The following is a 20,498-nucleotide window of genomic DNA, read 5'->3' on the forward strand; positions in this document are numbered from 1 at the left end:
CAGGTAAAGCTGGAAATGACAGAGCACAGACAACTATTTTTTAAATAATAAAGTAGAAAAGGAAAAGCACTTCTGTTTTTTTATATGACCACATATGCACATAATCTTAGCTAATCAGAAATAATACATTCATTTGTGTGGCGAAATAAATTCATTCATCCTATTAGTAGTCAACATGTTTTTTTTTGCCAAATGGCACAAAGATACCTCCATTTATATTTTGTATCTTAAAAATGTAGTTTTAAAAATAAGACTACGTGTAAGAGACACTTTTTTGACAAAAAGTGCCATATATACCTATGTAATGGGTGAGTATGTGTTGTTTAACATAATTTATAACAATTTCTGTCAGTACAGCATATTCTGAAAATTCAAGTTTTCAACCTATTCAGATACATTCAGGATAAAATTAGTTAACCAATTTCATAATGTAAATCATATTTTTGTTGCCGTATTTCATTTGAAACTAATAGAATTTTAAAACTCAGATTTGAATGTTATAGTACATTATGTGCTAACCATGGCAAGCAAACATTTACATTTGTTTTTTACAATAAATTTATTTTAAAATATACTATTTTTCTGTACTGACATGTAATAAATTGAAACATTAAAAGTTTGATTAATGTCTTAAGATAGTTTGTATTCAGTCTTTTTAAAATTCTTTTCTATTAAACTAAGTTATATGGTAGAGCATTAAATTTTCCTTAATGGGTAAATAAAATTCCCAAATTTGTACTGAAATTAATGATTTTTATTGTAATGGCGTGGATAAAAAGAAGTTAAGTTTGTGTTCCCTTTCCTTCTATTATCCTCCCACATACATTTAATTTAGTGTAATATTAAATATTTTCTATCTGTGAACGACTGGTGAATAAATAGGCCCCAAAGCATTTGCTCAAATAAATTAATCCAGGAAGAAATAAATTTTAACTTCATAGTTATGTTGCCTTCAGATTTCATAAAATGCCTTCTTTCATTCTCTGGTTTGGGAAATTCTCTGGTTTGGGAAGCTGTTAAAAAATGACCTTATATTCATTCAACCTTTAGGGGTCTATAGCTTTCTTCCTTGCAAGAATCTTACATGTTTGAATAGTGTCGGAACCAGTGGGATGACAGGAGTATGTGAAAACCTTAAATAGCCCTTTGGAAATGAAGAATTCACTTATCTGTGACCGTCTTTCCACGGGTAGATCTGGTGGGAAGTAGGATCTCATGTACTTCCCTGAGAGACCAACCTAAATCTCAAGGTGAAGTTTTTAGAGCACTAGTTCTTATTTTCAAAAGATATTTTTTTCACATCTCTATTTCACTCTTCAACTGTTGTTTTATAGTCTGTTAAGTCCTGAAGGTCAAGAACAGTTGGATCTGATTAGAGAATATAACTCCTGCCTTATTAAGTGCAAGAGAGGGAAAAAAATACTGTGTTTGAATACCTACAAGTATAAGGCCCAAGTGTAGAATGTGTTGATGTTATTGAACCCATACAACAAAATTTTGATTAATTTGCAGTCCCATTTCTTAATAAACAGGTTCAGAGTGGTTCAGTAACATGCCCAAGATTACCGAGAATGGAGCCAGGATTTGAATCTCTCCAGTTCTAAATCTAGGACAACTACACATTGCCTTATTTATTCAAAAAATTTGAATTTTTTTTTTCATATCAGACTAGATTTAAGACGTTGAAATGGAATTAAAAGTAGACCAGTGTGGGGACAGAGCCAGGAGTGTAGTTTCCAGGCTCTCGGCCTCACGTGGAAAGGTGCTGGCTCAGGTAGTAAATGGCCATCAACTGTGATCGGATGGCCATCAGCTGTGGCTAGTTGGCCTTCAGCTGTAACCAGTGAGCCATTAGCCACTAATATAACTGCTGTGGCTACGCTAACAGATGATGGTGGCTGGCAAATGTGGATTGCACTTAGCAAGTGAGATTGGCAGGCAGAGAAGCAGACGGCGGATTGCGGATCATGTGACTCCTACTTCCTGTGTCTCCAACCCCAGCTGCCAGGGAGCATATAGTGGTATGACTCCCCTATCCATGGCTCCGTTGGTGTTCCTTTTTGGCCTCACCGTATCCTGCGTTCTTATATGGGGAGCAGGAGCTCAGCACCCTGCATGACAACCAGTTTTTCAGGAACACTCCCACCTGAGGAATTGACTCTGAGTTGAAAAATTAGGAATATTATGCAGTGAACTACTTTTGTTTGGAGTAGTTAAATGATTCCCCTGCAGGGAAATCTAGAAGTTAATTAAGACTTATTCTCTTTCCTTAGCCTTTTATAGATAACCTAGGCTCAATAAATCTGGAAGTCATCTTCCTCATAAAGTGAAACTGATGCTTTTGAAACTGATCTTGCTGTTTTTTTTTTCCAGTATGATTTATTTTCCCAACCTTTCTACTTGTGTACCATGCCCATCTCTGAAATTACAACGGTTAACATTTTTATTGAATGCTTGTTATGTGTCCTATTGTTCTGACTCCTTTTTGTCATTTATTCTTGATAACTGAATAGTCTGTTATCTGGTTTCTAACTCCCCTGATCCCTCTTCTTGGTCTCCTGTTCTAACTTGCCAGATAATCTTCATGCCTTTTCCTACCGAAGGGAGTTTAATGACTGCATTTCTCAGTAGATCAAAGTCAGATTTCTTGGTCCACAGGGTCCTTCACTAATTAAACTTAATCATGTTGTAAAAGGTATCTCCTGTTTCTCTTCCATGAATAAAACTCATTCCTCTTCTGCACGTTTCCTTACACCCAGTGCGTAACCTTCAGATCAGATGTCCTCACTCAATAGGCTCTGAGCCATAACCCAAATTCATGGTAGCTCTTAGCAAGTTTCTCCCCTTTCGAAACACCCATCGCCCTCACTGTATTTGGTATTTTCATACTTGATTATATTCAGTTCTTTATTACACGCTTCCCTATTTCCCTTTTGTGTGTCTTGTTACTGCAATAAACGAAGATCTGGCAGAGTGTCACATGGTTCTTTTCTTACACAGCACCTAGCACAGTGCTAGGCACCTCATGGTGCAAAATACATTTTCTGTGTAAAATAGGCTCACCGATTATAAAGTCCAAACTTTTCCTTCCTTCAAAAGAAAAAGATGCACAAAGGCAATTACTGTAGTATTTTATATTTCTTAAAGGTTGAGACCTACAATGGCAACAAACCTGAAAGGGAAGTTACAGACCAAACCAATGATTAAAGTACACAGATCGGAAGTTACCCATGTGATTAAATCACTGTTGCGTATGAGGGCAGCAGTAATTGCACAGGATATATGCCACTTGTGGGTTCTAGCTTAAGCTGAGCAGATCTCTACAGAGGATTCTTGAACTCACTTTTACCTCAAAATACATATCCTGGGACTAGAGGCCATGAAAAAGGCCAATATGTCATAGTAAGTGCCTGTGACATCTCACTGGTTTAAAAATAAGGATAATGATAAATTTTTAAAAAGGGAACCACATGGACACAGGGAAAAATATAATGGAAGAAGGCAAAGCTGGGACTGAAACACTATCATCCACAGTAGATGTCCCATGCCAAGGTGTTCTTTGGCCTTCTACTGATGTGCCCTGACGTTCTGATCATTGTCTTATCCTCCACCAGTTCTACTGGTTACTACAAGGCTTATTAAGCTCAGCTGTTCTCTGTTCCATAACCACCCTTAGTGCTTTTTGTTTCTCTCTTTTTAAGAGTATTTTACCTTTGTCTCTTTGCTCAGCTTAAGCTTAGTTTATATATCACATACGAGGTAGGACAATAAGATTCTCAAACTCATCCTAGAAAAAGTGCTATAAACCTCGTTGCTGAATATCACTACAGTCACCGACGCCAGCACCTAGTCCACCCTTCAAAGCAATTTTGGAACTATTTTTCTGGAATGGCCATCAAAGCTGTCATTGTATTACCCTTGCTGTTCTTAATGTCATCAAAATGTCTTCCTTTCAATATTTTCTTTCTCTTCGGGTAAAGAAAGAAGTCATTGGGGGTCAGATCAGGTAGTAGAGAGGGTGTTCCAATACAGTTATTTGTTTACTGGCTAAAAACTTCCTCACAGACAGTGCCGTGTGAGCTGGTGCATTGTCGTGATGCAAGAGAGCCATGAACTGTTGGAGAAAAGTTCAGGTCGTCTAACTTTCTCACACAGCCTTTTCAGCACTCCCAAATAGCAAACTTGGTTAACTGTCCAGTTGGTACAAATTCATAATGAATAATCCCTCTGATATCGAAAAATGATTAGCAGCATCATTGCAATAAGTTCCCGAACTTAATTGTCAGACCTCTTATATTATGTATTACATGTATATTTATAGTCGATTGTTGACAAAAGTGCCAAAACAACTCATTAGTGAAAGGATGGTCTTTTCAACAAATGGTTCTATGTCAAATGAATATCCACATACAAATGAATGAATTTGTACAAAACTCAAAATGGAGCAAAGACCTAGAAGAAAACAGCTGCAATCTTTTTGACCTTGGATTAGGCAATGGTTTCTTAGGTACTACACCAAAAGCACAAGTGATAAAAAATGATAAATTGGGCTTGTAAATTTTTTTTAATTGTGCCTCAACATTATCAAGAAAGTGAAAAGACAACATACAGAATGGTAGAAAATATTTGTAAATCACATATAAGGGACTTACATGTTTCTAGAATATACAAAGAACATTTACAACAACAATATAAGACAACCCAATTTAAAAATGGGCAAAGGATTCAAATAGACATTCTCCAAAGAAGATAGACAGGTGGCCAATAAGCACATAAAATGATAATGTCATTAGTAATAAGGGAAATGCAAATCAAAACTGCAATGAGTACTACTTCATAGCCACTGGGATGGATATAATAAAAAAGATGGACAACAGAAAGTGTCAGTGAGGATGTGGAGAAATTTGAGCACTCACATTGGTGGGAATGCAAAATGGAGTAACTTCTTTGGTAAAACAGTTTAGCAGTTCTTAAAATGTTAAAAATGGAGAGCATATGACCCAGGATTTCTACTCTTTCCCCAAAAATAAAACCTAGCTGGGCAATCAGCTCTAATGCGTCTTTTGGAGCAAAAATTAATATAAGACCCAGTCTTATTTTACTATAAGACTGGGTCTTTAATATAATATAATATAATATAATATAATATAATATAATATAATATAATACAGGGTCTTATAATAATTTTTGCTACAAAAGATGCATTAGAGCTGACTGTTCAGTTAGGTCTTATGTTCAGGAAACATGGTAGGTATATATCCAAGAGCATTGAAAATATATATTCACACAAAAACCTGTGCATGATTATTCATAGCAACATTACTCATAATAGCAAAAAGCGTATAAACAATCCAAATGTCCATTAAGTGGTGACGGAATACATAAAATGTGATACCTCCACATGGTATAATGTTATTCAGCAATGAAAAGAAATGAAATACTGACAGATGCTACAACATGGATGAACCTTGAAAACATTATGCAAGGTGAAAGAAGCCAGTCACAAAAGACTGTATGATTCCATTTATTTGCAATATGATCCCCCAAATAGGCAACTCTAGACAGAAAGTGGATTTTTCATTGCCTTAGTTTAGGAGCATTGCGGGGAAATGGGGAGTGACTGCTAATGGTTACAGGATTTCTGTTTAGGGTGATGAAAATGTTCTAAATGTGATCAATCTGTATAACAACTGTGTGGAAATAGTGAAAATCATTGAACTGTACCTTTAAATGTGTGAATAGAGCTGTATGCAAATTGTATCTCAACAAAGCTGTAATGGGTGAGGCCTTTTAGGAATATTCTAAGTAAAAAGTCTTGGATTCAAGTAATACTAGTGGATCTGGAGAGAAGTAGATGGATTCATGGTATACTTAGGGTGTAACTGGTGGGGAGGAATGCAGGATAATACAGCATTGATACTATATCTTTGCCTTTAATACCTGGATGATTAAGAGAACACAAGAAGTTTTGAGAAGAAATACCGTGAGCTCAAGTTCATAATGAGTTTGAAGTGCCGATAAAGCAAAGTAATGAACATTTTTCATTCTTTTCAGCTGCCCAGCAGCACCTGCCCTTTGCTTTGGCAAAGATGAGCCAGCGATGGTCTCCCCACGTGGGATGCTCTTCTCACAGCTAAGATGCAGATTCTGTCCATGACCCAGACTTTGTCAATCAGACTTACGGTGGAGGCTGCTGACATGGAAAAGGAAGAGTACATCAGACCTATGCTAATATGGGCAGTAGCCATGAGTAGCAGCAGCACCCTGATGCTAATTTCAGAGCCTCAGCACCTGTGGTTCCAAGTAGGTTCCCAAATGTGTGAATGCAAATGGTGGTACAACCTGAAGGATCTGTGCCCAGAGGGAAGAGCAGTAGTATTTTTATGGGCCCAATTCTGCATTGTAGAACCTAGAATCGAGGAATTTGGACATTTAAAGGATAGGAGAATGAGAGATGTCCCTAGATGAGAAAGAGAATGAGATGTTTGATTCAACTCTTTGCAGAGTAGCTGGCACTTGACAGTTTGGAACCAGGTTTGTGACCTTGTTCAAAATTTGAATGAACGAATTAGCTAATCCTCAGTTAGAGAGCTCCTGAGGATGTTGAGTGTTAATTGCTTATGTAAATACACATGGGTTATAAAATTTGGTGTATAGTATCATGGTGAAAAAGATTAGCAAATTGGTGTTACAGCAAAGAACAGTTCTTTTTATTACAGTGCAGAGTCCACGGGAATTAAAGGGGGCAGAGACTCTCGGCTTTGTACTGTTTACTCCTGATGGAACAAGAAGCAAGACACCATTTTCTGAAACTTTTTTAACAGTCTTAACTTATAATCATGTTCCCAACATGCATTGTAATTTACTATTTCTCTGTTACTTAAGATTTATTCATGAATTTTGGTCATCATCAACAACCTTCATTGCTATTAGATTACCACACCTTTATTTGCTTAATAGTGTCAACTCCTCTAGGTTAACTATAAACGTGGTGACAAAGTTAATTCTTACATTTCTTTTTTTCCTTAGCTGGATACTTCAAGGTGGCAGAAATGAACATATTTATGATAAAGATAAAGGAGTAAGAAAGAGGGGATGACATTCACACTTAGAATTGTGTAATTGTAACCACTCATTGGCCAAAAGCAGAAGATCAGGGCAGTTTTACAGTATTGACTCTTGTTACTGTAGTGGGGCGGGGAGAAGAGGGGGCGGAGGAGGGAGAGGGAGAGGGAAAGTGGGGAGGGAGAGGAAGAGAGAGGCTATTTATGTTGGCCTTTTGATTCTGTTCCATTGACTTCTCTGTCTTATTTCAGTACCACTCTGATGGATTTGAAATAATTTAGTGCAAATCCTCAACATTTATTCTTTTTCAAGATTTTCTGACTATTCAAAATCATTTGCATTTCCATACAAATATTGAAATCAGCATGTTACTTTCTTTTAAAAGCTTATGAATTGATGAACTATCAATTTGGGTCAAATTTATCTTTAAAAATATTCATCTTGAGGCTTTCTTTAAGTTCTCTCAGCATTCTTTTTACATTTACAGTTTGTTTTCAAATAATATACTTCTTCATGTAAAATTTAAGAACCTTTATATGATATACTAATGTTATCCCCCTCTTGCCTTTGTGCTAGTTTACTCATTTATTTTGCTTCTATATGTTACTTTCACACCAAAAACTCAATTGTAAATGCGGTGTTAGAACAAGAAATAATGGCTAAATCAAAAAGCTGTTTTTTTACACCAACTCGGTGTCATCATTTTACTTTTTGGGAAAAGGATTGTTATGTACATGGACAAAAGACTGAGGTGCCACCTCACCTCCAACATTTGCTTTCCACAGAACAAAAAGATGATTGATCTTTTATTCCTTTTTTGGGGGGGCGGGGGGTCACAGAGTTTTCATGCCTACACAGATGTTGAAATAATAAAATAGATAACCGTTCACTCGTCACTTATATTCAAAATTTGCTTATGTTTTTTTTCCATGTTTGCTTCACTTCTCTGTCAGTCAGTTACATTTATCATGTATCTTTTCTTTTATGTTGAACTATTTCAAAGTAAGTTGCAATTATGACAACACTTAATATTTCAGTATACATCACCTAAGAATAAGGACATTCTAAATCAGCACAATATCAGTATTATACCTAAGATAATTAAGAATACAATTCCATCTACAATAGTATTAACATAATAAAATAAGAATAAACTTAACCAAGTAGGCAAAAGACTGTACACTGAAAACTATAAAACATTACTGAAAGTAAACAAGACAAATAAATAGAAAGACATTCCATGTTCATGGATAGGAAGACTCAGTATTATTAATCTGCCCTCAGTTTCTCCCCAAAAGTCATTGAAGTTTTTTTTTGAACTAGGCTATTTATCTGGTTTGTACATTGCACTTGAGTTTTATGTTTTGCATTATAGACCAAACTTAGTTTGATGCAAAAGTAATTTTTTTTTGCAATTATTAACCTTTTAAACTGCAATTACTTTTGCACCAACCTAACATAATAGATAAAACATATACAAATATTCTTAAAAATTAGAATGGTCCATTAGATAAAATAAAAATTTCAAGGAAAAACAATGTCTCAGTTAAAAGAGTGTCTGGAGGCTCAGAAAATGGAAGCCAGTTTGGCAGTAAGTCCTCAAATGACCAAGGAGACGGTGACGCTGAGAGTGTGGGTGTTAAAGCAGATGTGTCACAAGAGAGTATGTAGGTTTATTTTGCTAACATGGGTTGATAACAGTAACTATACAATTAATCCAACTAAGTCCCCTGATCAACTCAGCAACCTCCTACTTCTGATTTTGCTTCACCAGGTATTTGCAAATGAATCAGCATATTTGAGAATATTTGTTGATCAATAAGAATTGTTTATCTATAGTTTTATTTCACATGTTAATAAGTTAACATGCATGTTATTAAAAATAATTTAGAAGAAAAAATATATATAACGGGAGTGCCAAAAAAATGTATACAAGTGGACACTTTAGTCAGTGTTGCTCAAGCAGTAGTTCGCCGTAATCAGAAGTGTCTGGATGCTGATGGTAACCACTTTGAGCACTTCTTGTAACTGCAGAAGTCAAACGTGACTTGTATTCATCTTTTGTTATTGGTATATATTGACTATTACAATTTTAATAATTTTTTCCTTTCTTAAAATTTGTATACATTTTTGGCACTGTGTGTGTGTGTGTGTGTGTGTGTGTGTGTGTGTGTATACTTTTATTTTTCTTTGACCCTGGTTCCTGACACAGAGTTCCTAAATTCCTTTGAATATCCTAGGTGGTAGCAGTGTTTTTGTTCTAATCAGGTGATGGTCACTGCAATGACAAAACAACAATTAGAAGCTTGGAATTTTCAGTTCTACCATCAATTCTCCAGAGATGGGAGAAGGGCTGGAAGTGGAGGTAATGATTGATCATGTCTAATGAACCCTTATAAAAATGCTTAAAATAGGAGGTTTGAAGAGCTTCTTGACTGGTGAGTGCACGTGGATGCTGGGAGAATGGTGTTCCTGAAGAGGGTGTGGTAGCTCCACACCTCTTCCCACCTACTGTGCCCTACACATCTCTTTCATCTGAATGTTTATGTGTATCCTTAGTCATATTCTTCTATAACAAACTGGTAAACAGTAAGTAAACTCTCTTCCTGAGACGTGTGAGCTGCTCTAGCAAATTAATCAAACCCAAGGAGGGGATTGTGGGGACCTCTGATACATAGCCAACGCATCAGAAGCACAGGTGACAACCTGGACTTGTGATTGGCATATGAAGTGGGGTGGAGACAGTCTTGTGGGACTGAGCCATTAACCTGCAGAATCTAACACTAGCTCCAGGTAGATAGTGTCAGAATTGAAATGATAGGACATCCAGCTGGTTTTGCAGAGAATTGCTGATGGGGGAATATGCCTACACATCTAGTGTCACAGTGTTGTGAGTATGGCGGTAGTGTGAGAGTAAAAGAGATACATGGAAGGAAGACTGAGGTTTTTCACAGGCAGAATTGAGAAAATTTGCCAATCAATGAATAAGAACTGTCTGTAGCTTTATTTCATACTGTAAATAAGTTATCATTTATGTTATTTTTTAAGTAATTTTTTAAAGCTTTAAAAAATGTCCATAGTTCATCATTAATCAGGGAAATAGCAATCAAAACTACAATCACATATTACTTCATATCTGTTAGGATGGCTACTATGAAAAAAATAGAAAATAACAAGTGTTGGCAGTAATGGTGCAAAATTGGAACCTTTGATCACTGTTGGTGGGAAAGTAAAAATTGTGCAGCTGCTATAGAAAACTGTATTGAGATTCCTCAAAAAATTTAAAATTATCATATGTTTCAGCAATTCCATTTCTGTGGATATGTTCAAAACAATTGAAAGCAGGGTCTCGAAGAGATGTTTGCATTTTCATATTCATTGCAGCAATTACTCACAATAGCTGAAAGATGGAAGCAACCCAAGTTGATCACTGAGCAACCCAAGTTGATCATCATCCATCACTGATGGATGAATGGATATGCAAAAATGTGGTGTTGTATTAGGGTTCTCCAGAGAAAAGGAACCAACTGTGTGTGTGTGGGTCTGTGTGTGTGTATGAAGATATATATGTTGCAATAGAAGTCTGAAGGTCTGAGAACAGGGAGAGTTGATGGTGTAAGTTCCTGTCTGGAAGTTAGTGGGCTCAATACCCCAGAAGAGCCAATGTTTCTGTTTAAGTCTGAAGGAAGAAAAAGACCTAAATTCAGGCTCTGCATTCAGGTAAGAGGAGTTTCCTTCTGCCTGAGGGATCGTCAGCCCCTTTGTTTTATTCAGTCCTTCAATGGATTGGATGAGGGCCACCTACATTAATCACAGACATATTAGATTGGTGCAAAAGTAATTGTGGTTTTTGCAATTATTTTTAACCTTTAAACTGCAATTACATTTGCACCAACCTAATACATATGTGCAATGGAATATTTTTCAGCCTTGAAAAGGAAGTTAATTCTGACATGCTATACATGGATGAATCTTGAGGACATCGTGCTAATTAAAATAAGCCACAAAATGATAAATACTGAATGGTTCCACTTATATGAGATTCTAGAGTAGTCAAACATAATAGAGGCAGAAAGTAGTATGATGGTTACCAAGGGTTGGGGGAGGGGTAGTGGAGTTGTTAGTTCAATGTGTATAGATGTTCAGTTTTTTAAGATGAAAAAGTTCTGGAGATGGATGGTGGTCATGGTTGTACGACAGTGTGAATGTGCTTAATACTACTGAATTGTGCACTTTAAAATGGATAAAATGGTAAATTTTATGCTTTGTGTTTTTTACCACAATAGGGCCATAGGAGGCATTGCAGGCAAAGGATAGCCCTGGGAATCAAATGCCTTTCTCTGCACTGATTAGAATGGAAGAGCCCCTAAAGAAGAGTTACTATTTTTCTACAGATGATTAAGATGAGACATGAGGGTGAAGTGACCAAACCTAGTCAACAAACTATAAGTAGAACCCAGATTTTCTGAGTGCTAGCCGGGCTTGTTCCACACACTCTGCTGCCTTCTGCAGCCTGGGGTGATATGTACATCCTCTTTGTGCTGCAAAATCCATGACATGCAGAGGTTTCCCAAAATGAAATAGGTCTTCTTGTCTGGAATGGGATGAGAATTACCAAGTCAAAGGTCAACTATATTAAAGAGAAATTGAAGAGTGACTTTAAAAAAAAAAAAAGAGTAAGGTAGAAAATTTTATGTGATGTGTACTTTAACCCAAATTTTTAAAAAGTAAAAAAAAAAAAAATATTGTCTACAGTTAATGATTTAAGATGAGTACTATTCTGAAATCGTAAGGATTTTAATAGTTACTAGCAAAGTGTGGTTTATACTTTATTTATTTGATTTGACTTGTGCTTGGTTAATTATTACAAGTACTGCTGATTGATAAACGATAATGAAAATTTCACGTGAATTTTGTACTGCATTATGATTGCTTTTCCTGAGTGTGGAAATACTAACATCGGTCTGGATTCTGTTTAATTTTTGAAACTATTAGAAGCTCATTATTTACTTTAAAATACATGAACAGCTGTAGCTGTGAAATGAGAGATTATGCTTTTGGTTAAAATCCTGGAAATCACCTTCTCCTGTTTTTTATACTAGCAGTAGAACAACGAGGCTTATATTTAAGAAGAATAAACAAAAAAATCAGCAAATTCATTTTGAATGCAAGAAATTCAGAGGTAATTGACAATAAGTACAATTGATGAATTCTTACTAACATATGAGTCATGTTTTATGACTGACCGCAATTATCTAATACAGCTTTTATAATTTTTTCTATAAAATTACATTTCTCTTGGGTGATTAGACTTGGTAATAAAACGATCTGAGAACAAGAGAGTCTTTAGCTTTATAGTTTGAGTAGCAGGAAAACACAAGACGTTACTGTTTCCGAACAGACGACTAAACATAATGGAATTTAATCTCATGTGAGACTACATATATGTGTTCTTTTCTATTCTTCTCTCCCAATGGATAGATTCTTAGCAATAAGATTGTTGAGTTGAGCTATGTATGTGTTTTCCATGTTACTAGGTATTGTCAAATTGGTTTCAAAAACAACTTTATTATTTTACATTTTTGAAAGTGTAGCCTTTGCTCACATCCTAACTAGCAATACAAAATTAATAGTCACCAATGCTTATTGTCTTTATTGATGGTTTTTTCACTTTGTGTATTGGATTATTTTATTCTGTTTCTAATTTCTTCAGATGAGCATTTGGTTCTTTTGAATATCCTTGTATTTTGATTGTAGTTTTGTCTTTAATGCTATAATTTTATTGATGAGTATTGCCTTTGCTGTTTTAGTATAAATTGTTTCCTTCTCATTGGTTTCTAGGTAGTTTCTAATTTCAGTTTGGCATACCTCTTTGATTAAAACTTTACTTGTGAATCTATTTTTACATTTTCAAGTAAACAATTCTGGTCAACTTTTGTAATGATTCCTTTTTTATTAAATTGTATAATCAGTGAATGTGATATTTCAGTTATCTGTTGCTAAGTAACAAACCACCTTAATTTCATGTCTTACGAGTGTAACAGTGATGATTTGTTATTTTTGTAATTCTGTGGGTTTTCTGAGTGGTTCTTCTGCAGTTCCCTCTCAGCACATTCAGGTGACTGCATGCATCTGGCAGCCATGCTGGGCTGGAAGGGTCAAGATGGCCTTACTCACATGTTTGGTAGTAGATGCTGGGACACTTTGGTGCTTCTCCATGTGTCTTCTCATCCCCCAGTAGGCTAAACTGACTTTCTTATATAGTGGTCTCAGGGAAGCAGTCCAAGAGAGTGAAAGCTGAAACTGGGTCACATCTGCCATGTTTTACTGCTCAGAGCCACTCACAAAATCAGCTCAGATTCAAGGGGCAAGAACATAGAGAAATCTTTTGATTGGAAGAGCTACAAAGTCACATTGCAAATGGGCTTCCACCAGAGGGTTTGTTCTCACAATCTTCACAAACTGTCCCTCACAGCAGCCTGTAAAAACCTCTACCTTTTTGAGTTGTTAATGTTGATTAAATTTTGTAGTATTCCTTGTCCATTTGAAAAAAAAAAAAAGATGTTTTAATAAACACGAGTCATTATATTCTTATCTTTTTTGAACTAAATAATATAATGTTAAATAATATGGCATTGAGATCATAAAGTTAAAACCACAGGAGAAACAACTGGAAATACACAGAGAAAGACATTAGTTGTATGAGACATTAGTCCATCTCTATTAGTCTGTGACAGACCACATAAACAAAAAAGAAGGATATTGAAGATTTAGTAAAGTTGTACCTTATTTTCAAGTATTTGTGTTATATTCACACAATGGTAATATTATTAATTCACAAAAACTCTAATTAAATTTTATAAATAGAAATAGTGAAAATGTTAATGCTATACAATAAACTAGAAATTAGTACAAAAAATGGAAAAAAATGCCTGGAAATTAACATACACCTGTTAAAATGACTCTTGAGTCAAAGTAGAAATCCAAACCTAGTTATCAGAATTTTTTGAAAATATTAATAATAAAAACATTACATATCAAATATGTTTGAATTTCGCTAAGAAATGCTCATATTCCTATGATCATTTAGTAGCCTATATTTATATGAAATAAGAAATGAATGTTTAAAATTTAACAGAAGAAGTTAAAATAAAGAATAAAACAAGAAAAGTAGAATGAAGCAAATCATAAAGTAAAATTACCTGCGATTATTTAGACAACAATAACAAAATAAGTTTTAGCTATCCTTTCATGAAATAAAAGAAGTCACAAGTACGCAATTAAAAAGATAGCTACAGCTACACAAGAAATTGAAAATGAGATAAGAAGCTGTTTTGCATAAATTTATCAAAGAAATTTTGAAATTGTTTGAAATGAATGATCTTACATAACAGAACTTAAGCTCCATTAGCAGTTTTCAATTTTTCATTTTTTTCTTTTGTACCTCCTGCACATAGAACATTACTGAAGAAGTAAAACGTGAGTGTCCTTCATCTAGCAATTGCTTTCCCTGCTTTATTGTTTCATTTCTGTTGTACACATACACACACACACACACACACACACACACACATACACACACACACACACAAAGTATGTAAACTTCTATTTCCCCATATTACTGCAAAAAATAGTTCATAATACCCTTACTATCATTTTAACATCTGTAATAGCTCTAGAAATGTCCCATTTTTCTTTGTTAGTGCAAATTTATACATTTTTTTCTTTGTCTTCCTAAAGATTGTCCATTTATTTGTTGTTTCAAATAACCAAATTTCCTCATCCTCTTTATTATGTGGTTGCTTGCTATCTATTAATTTCTTCTCTTCTTTTTATATTTCATTTATCGTCTTAATTTGCTTTTACTTCTTTAATTTTTTAGCACTTTGTGAATTGTATGCTTAGGTCATTGTTTTCCACTCTTCTTTTCTGAAATACACAATTGGAGCTGCTATATTACTCGTTTTAAAAATAGCTTTAAATGCATCTCACAAGTTTTGATATGCTTTATTTTCCACACATCCCACAAATTTTGCTATGTTCAGGAATTTCACCAGGACTTTCTTGGGTCTATTTTTCTGAGTTTCTACTTGGTGAAGCACATGGTGAGCACTTTCAAACTGCAGTTTCAGGTCTTTCATAAATTAAAAAAAAAAAGGTTTGTTTGTTTTTTCTACAAGTTTTTAAATCATGGTCTCTTTAATCTATCCCTCCCCTATTTTTTTAATCTATCCCTCCTCCTATTTTTTGCATGTTAGGCCTATACTTTGTTTTTAAGATTTTACTTCCACTTTATCCTGTAGGCCAATAATTCAGATCTCAAAAGTGACCACCCTTTCCTTCATTTTATTCTATTGAATTGTTTAATTGGGGAATTATGGGAATCCTTTTTAGTTCCTAAAAAAAAATTCCTGCAATTGAATCTTTGATTAATTTTTAAAATTCGAGTTGTCTCTGTCACCTCTGTTTTGTGTATGTATAGGGGGATTTTTGCGTTCTCTTTCTTTCTGTAACTGCTGACATCTTCTAAAAATCTCATTAGTTGTTTTTACCACCAGAGCTGGTGCATTCTTGTCCAACTGGTGACAAATCAAGTCATCTCTAACCTGATAAACTGGCTTTGTACTCACAAGGAAACTTGTAGTCTACTGATGAGGCATTCAGGGATGCTTTCCTTTCCTCTCATCTCTTTATATTCTCCCAGCCTTGGGGACTGGAGGACAACTCGACTCGTCTAGTTCCTTTGTGCACTCAGAGGTCAAGGAAACTTGGCACACTCATGTGGGGCTCATGGGAATTACCCCTGGAGCCCACAGATTTCTGCTCACCCGTTCATTACAGGATCTACTGAGACTCCAGTCCCAGATAGGATACTACGTCACCCCAATAAATTAAAAAAATAAAATTAACGTATAAAAAAAAAATTCTTACTTTGGAGGAAAAAGCCTCACTTCATTTTTCTTTCTCTAGGGACAATTTGAATCCAATGTCTTACTAACATCCAGTCTCTAGGCTCCAGGCTCCCTGCAGTTTGGCTCAGGAAAGATAGATAACTATAGGAAGTTATCTGAAAGGAAGGCAGGAAAGAGAAAAAAAAAATGCATTTTTTTCTCAGAATACCCAGAGCTTCCTTTGGTTTTTCTTTTATTTGAAGTGATTCCTTCCTTACATGGAGACCCACAATTCTGATTTCATATTTTCTTTTTTTGAAAGAGGTGCTGAATTTATTCTGGGCCTACATAGAAAAGACAGATCCATTAAATACATTAAATACATCTCTATGAAAAACACTTATAAAGATGCTGTTTTCTTAAGTTTCCTAATACTACGAAATAACTGAAATTACCAAAAAATAACTTTATAGCAAAACTGAAAATAAAAGTCTTTTTAATGAATGAATTAGTCTTTCTAGCAATGGATGCTTACCTTTTCTCTTTACGCTGTAGTTTTTAAAATGTTTTTAAAAAGTTTTTAAAATGTGGACATTTGAAAAAAAAAATCTGAAACATTCAAAATTGTTCTGTACAAAGTCCTTTAGTTGTAGGAATATAAATATCCTCAAACTAGAAGAATTCATCAGTATGTCTTTGTGTGCATTGTAGACAAAGAAGGGGCCACATACTAAACCTGACAAGCTCAGGGGTGGCCTGCATGGCAGGCCCTACAAACTTAGAGACTGAAATTAACCACATAGGATGGTCTGAACATAAAAATTCCTAACTAAAATCGGGTCATGGATGGTAGTCACATCCTTGTTCTGTAGCTTCCTTGACAAAGGTCAGTCTTTACCTTAAGTGAGCCTGTCTATTGTCTTTTGGCATCTAAGATAACATACCCTTGGAAAATCAGAGTAATCCCTTTTTCCAGACCACTCAGGGCACAAGCCACAGCACCAGAGCACCAGAAAACAGAACCCCTCACTGTTATCTTGTTTCCCAAAAACAATCTGTATGTGCTGTAAAATGTTAATTGTTAAGTATCCTGTGCCCACCAATGTAAAAGAAATGTGTCTCTCCGTTTTAATTTTATTCAATCCCATCGATATCCCCGCTTTGCCCTCTCCCACCCCCTTAATCTATCACCAATGGATTTCATGTAACCCTCCTTACATCTTCTTGTTTGATTGTAATGTATAAAATAAGCGGTGAAACTGCCATTTTCTGAAGCATTTTTTTAATCCGTTGAGATTTTGCTTCCCGGCGATTGTCATCAGTTTGGTTCAAATAAACTCATTAAACTTCTCTACAGGTTTGGACATTTCATACATCGACAGCATTAACATCTAATCTTGTGTCAAAATGGCTTAAAAAATAAGGAAAAAGTATTACTCAATACAAAGAAGTACCGAAATAGGGAACACAAAAAATAGATTAAGTCAGCAGAACAATGGCATTAAAGACCCAGATTTCTTCTACGACCCTGCTCTCCTATCCTCAGCCTGTCAGCCTGAGCATCACAGCAGTTGGTCAGCCAGCAAAGTTCTAGGGTGTCATATGTAGATGTGTGAGAGAGCAAGAAGAGTGTCTTTTTCTTGTGTTTCTCTTTAAAGATGATGAGCCTCTCAAGAGACTACCCTTTTATATCTGATTGTTGAAAATCTCACTCATTCGTCCACGCTTAGCTCCTATTGGCAACATGGATGGAGTCACCAGGACTACACTGCGATGAGTAAGACTAAAAGCGTGCAATCCGTCAGCATCCCACAAAGGTGGACATCTAAACAAAATTTGTTTCTAGATTTGCAGCAGGAAAGAATCTGTTAAGATGGTGAAACAAAATTGGGCATACAGATTTGTCTGACTTCAGAGCCCGCACTCCTAACCCTTATCGTTTTACTTCTCACATTCAATGAGCATAATTTTAAAGTAATCGTTAAAAATGTTTGAAAACTCTGCTTTATTAATTTTCAAAGGCAGAGAGAATTTCACAATTAATATTTCCTGCATGGGTAGAATTACTTTATCATTTCTTCCAAGGTTTTTAAGGTGGTCAAATCTGACCAGGTATTATTTGAGTGTTCCTGTGTGTCAATGTGTATTCTGTGTGTCTATATATGTAACTTAGAAAAACCCATTCATGGTATACGAAATAGATAGATGATCTCCTTGACTGACATATGGTGTGTCCATCTTAATATTAATGAAAATATTATGTAAATATTATAAAGGTAATGAACGACTAAATTATATTTTTGTTGAAAATGCTACTGACTAAACGGAAATTTCCTTGTTTAATTTTTTTATTTATTGAATTTATTGGGGTTAATAAGATTTTATAAGTTCCAGGTACACGATTTACGTAAAACGCCACCTGTTTATTGCATAGGGTGCTCATCACCCAAAGTGTAGTCTCCTTCCGTCACCATGTATTTAACCTCCTTTACCTTCCTCACCCTCCCCTCACGCCCCTTCCCCTCCGGTAGCCAATACTGTTGTCAGACAGAAATTTATTAAAAACACACTTCAATAAACATTATTCAAGAGCATTAAATCTGAGAGCAGTTACACAACAAATTGGGGACATATTCACAAATGAACACTGAGTTCTTACCAAGGTGGATTTTTTTTTCCAACAGTGAAAAACACTTAAGCTCCAGTAAATGCATACATACTCCGCTTTTGCATATAACTATTAAGAAAAAGAAATCAACATTACTAGTCATGACACTTTTTTGTATAAGAAATGATCAGAGCTGTCTAATTTTCAAAACATATTGTTGCTTCACAGTTAAATTACACAGGGTGATTAGCATTTAGCCTTCCAAATCAAGTTTCACTAGAATAACCACTGACTACATATCTATTTCTACCACAAAATAATATAATTTTTTCTGAAATATAATAATTACTTGTATCAAACTATTTTTCGTATTCTGAACACTTTAGGAAGCCATCTTTTCCTAGATCTGTTGATCTGTTTTTAAGTACATGCATATATATATATATATATATATATATATATATATATATATATGAATTATTGTCTCCATGCTTGAGTGGTCCAAATCCTTGTGAAACCTTTCATCAAAGAAAGGGATATAGCAGAGATTTTCCAAACCTTCTAATTCTTCATAATACTATTAGCCAGAAGTTTATAATTAAGCATGTTGAATATTTTTGAGGTTGTCAATATAAGAAGCAAGCAGTCAAAGAACGGTTGTTTGTTTCATACTGTGGTTTAGCCTCTTGGATAAACTTAGAACTTAAATTCTTTTCAAATGTACCTTCACATGTTCCTAAATGCCTACTCCTGAGTGGGTGGGACAAGTAATATGGTATCTCCATTCGTTTATTAAATTTGGTATAGCTATATTACAGAAAGTTTTACATTCGAGCTGAGAAAAAGAAGTGGGTAAAAAGTAGCTAAAAACTAACAGAGACCTCTTTGTGGCTCAGGTATCATAGCTTTTCCTCCCTGAATAAACTTGTGGTTCAGTGTGTTATTCAATGAATATGGACATGCTATTCATTTCACAAAATTTCAGTTGAATTATTGTCAAATCATTTCCTCTGCAGGAAACAGATCCTTGATTTATGGAGTGATAACTTCCTTTTTTTCCTCTAGGTAAGACATTCAAGAGCACATGAATTCCATTCAGTTATCTACCTGTCTTCAGAGAAATTTAATTGTGTGATCACTGTGGAGGACATGCAAATGGCAATGACTGCTTCTCCATGCCTGGGTCAGGGGGAGGCCTCTCTGCTGCCTTGTGTGGAGGAAACACTAGCTCTTTTTATGCTCAGGGTTGCTCACTGCGTGATTCAAAATGGAGTATTTGTTTTAAAATGGCTACATAGAGCCTGGTCAGTGGCTGTCTTTTGAGCCCGTCAGGCATGAAGGTCTCTGCCCAATAGGGCACTGAAGGCAGAGGCAGTTCCCTGAAGCAATCAAATTCTGCTCTCTCTCTTCAGAACTTTTACAGTCGATTATAGAAATGAGTGGCCCATCAGAAGTGGAAGCATGTTGACTCACAGAAAGAAGCAGTGGCTGCTGCACCCTGAGAGTAGCTAGTTTCTATCACTGCCTTGAATTCTTTAATTTCTGCATGATTTTAGGTAATATTAATACACACACATATAACCTGAGTGAGATTCAAATACTTTCAGTCAAAAAGGTTTAATTACAATCCCAAACTAATGCTTTTTTATTTAAAAAAAAAACAAAAACAGGAACATTATCTAGTATGTGTCACCCTGATTGACATGGAAACAAAGACTGTGACAAATGACTTGTATTACGTGACGTCTGATGCAAAAGAGTTTGTATACTCATTTATAGAACAAGACCTCAGAGATTAGAGAACAACTAATTTGGAGGACCAAAGTAATCATTAAAACATTTTTAACTTTTTAAAAGGTTTTTAAAAGTCATTTAAAAAGGCCTTGGAACTTGCAAACACAACGGAAACAAAGAACAATCCCAACAGGTAAAAA

Source organism: Rhinolophus ferrumequinum, chromosome 4 (genome assembly GCF_004115265.2).
Source record: "Rhinolophus ferrumequinum isolate MPI-CBG mRhiFer1 chromosome 4, mRhiFer1_v1.p, whole genome shotgun sequence".
Classification (NCBI taxonomy): Eukaryota; Metazoa; Chordata; class Mammalia; order Chiroptera; family Rhinolophidae; genus Rhinolophus; species Rhinolophus ferrumequinum.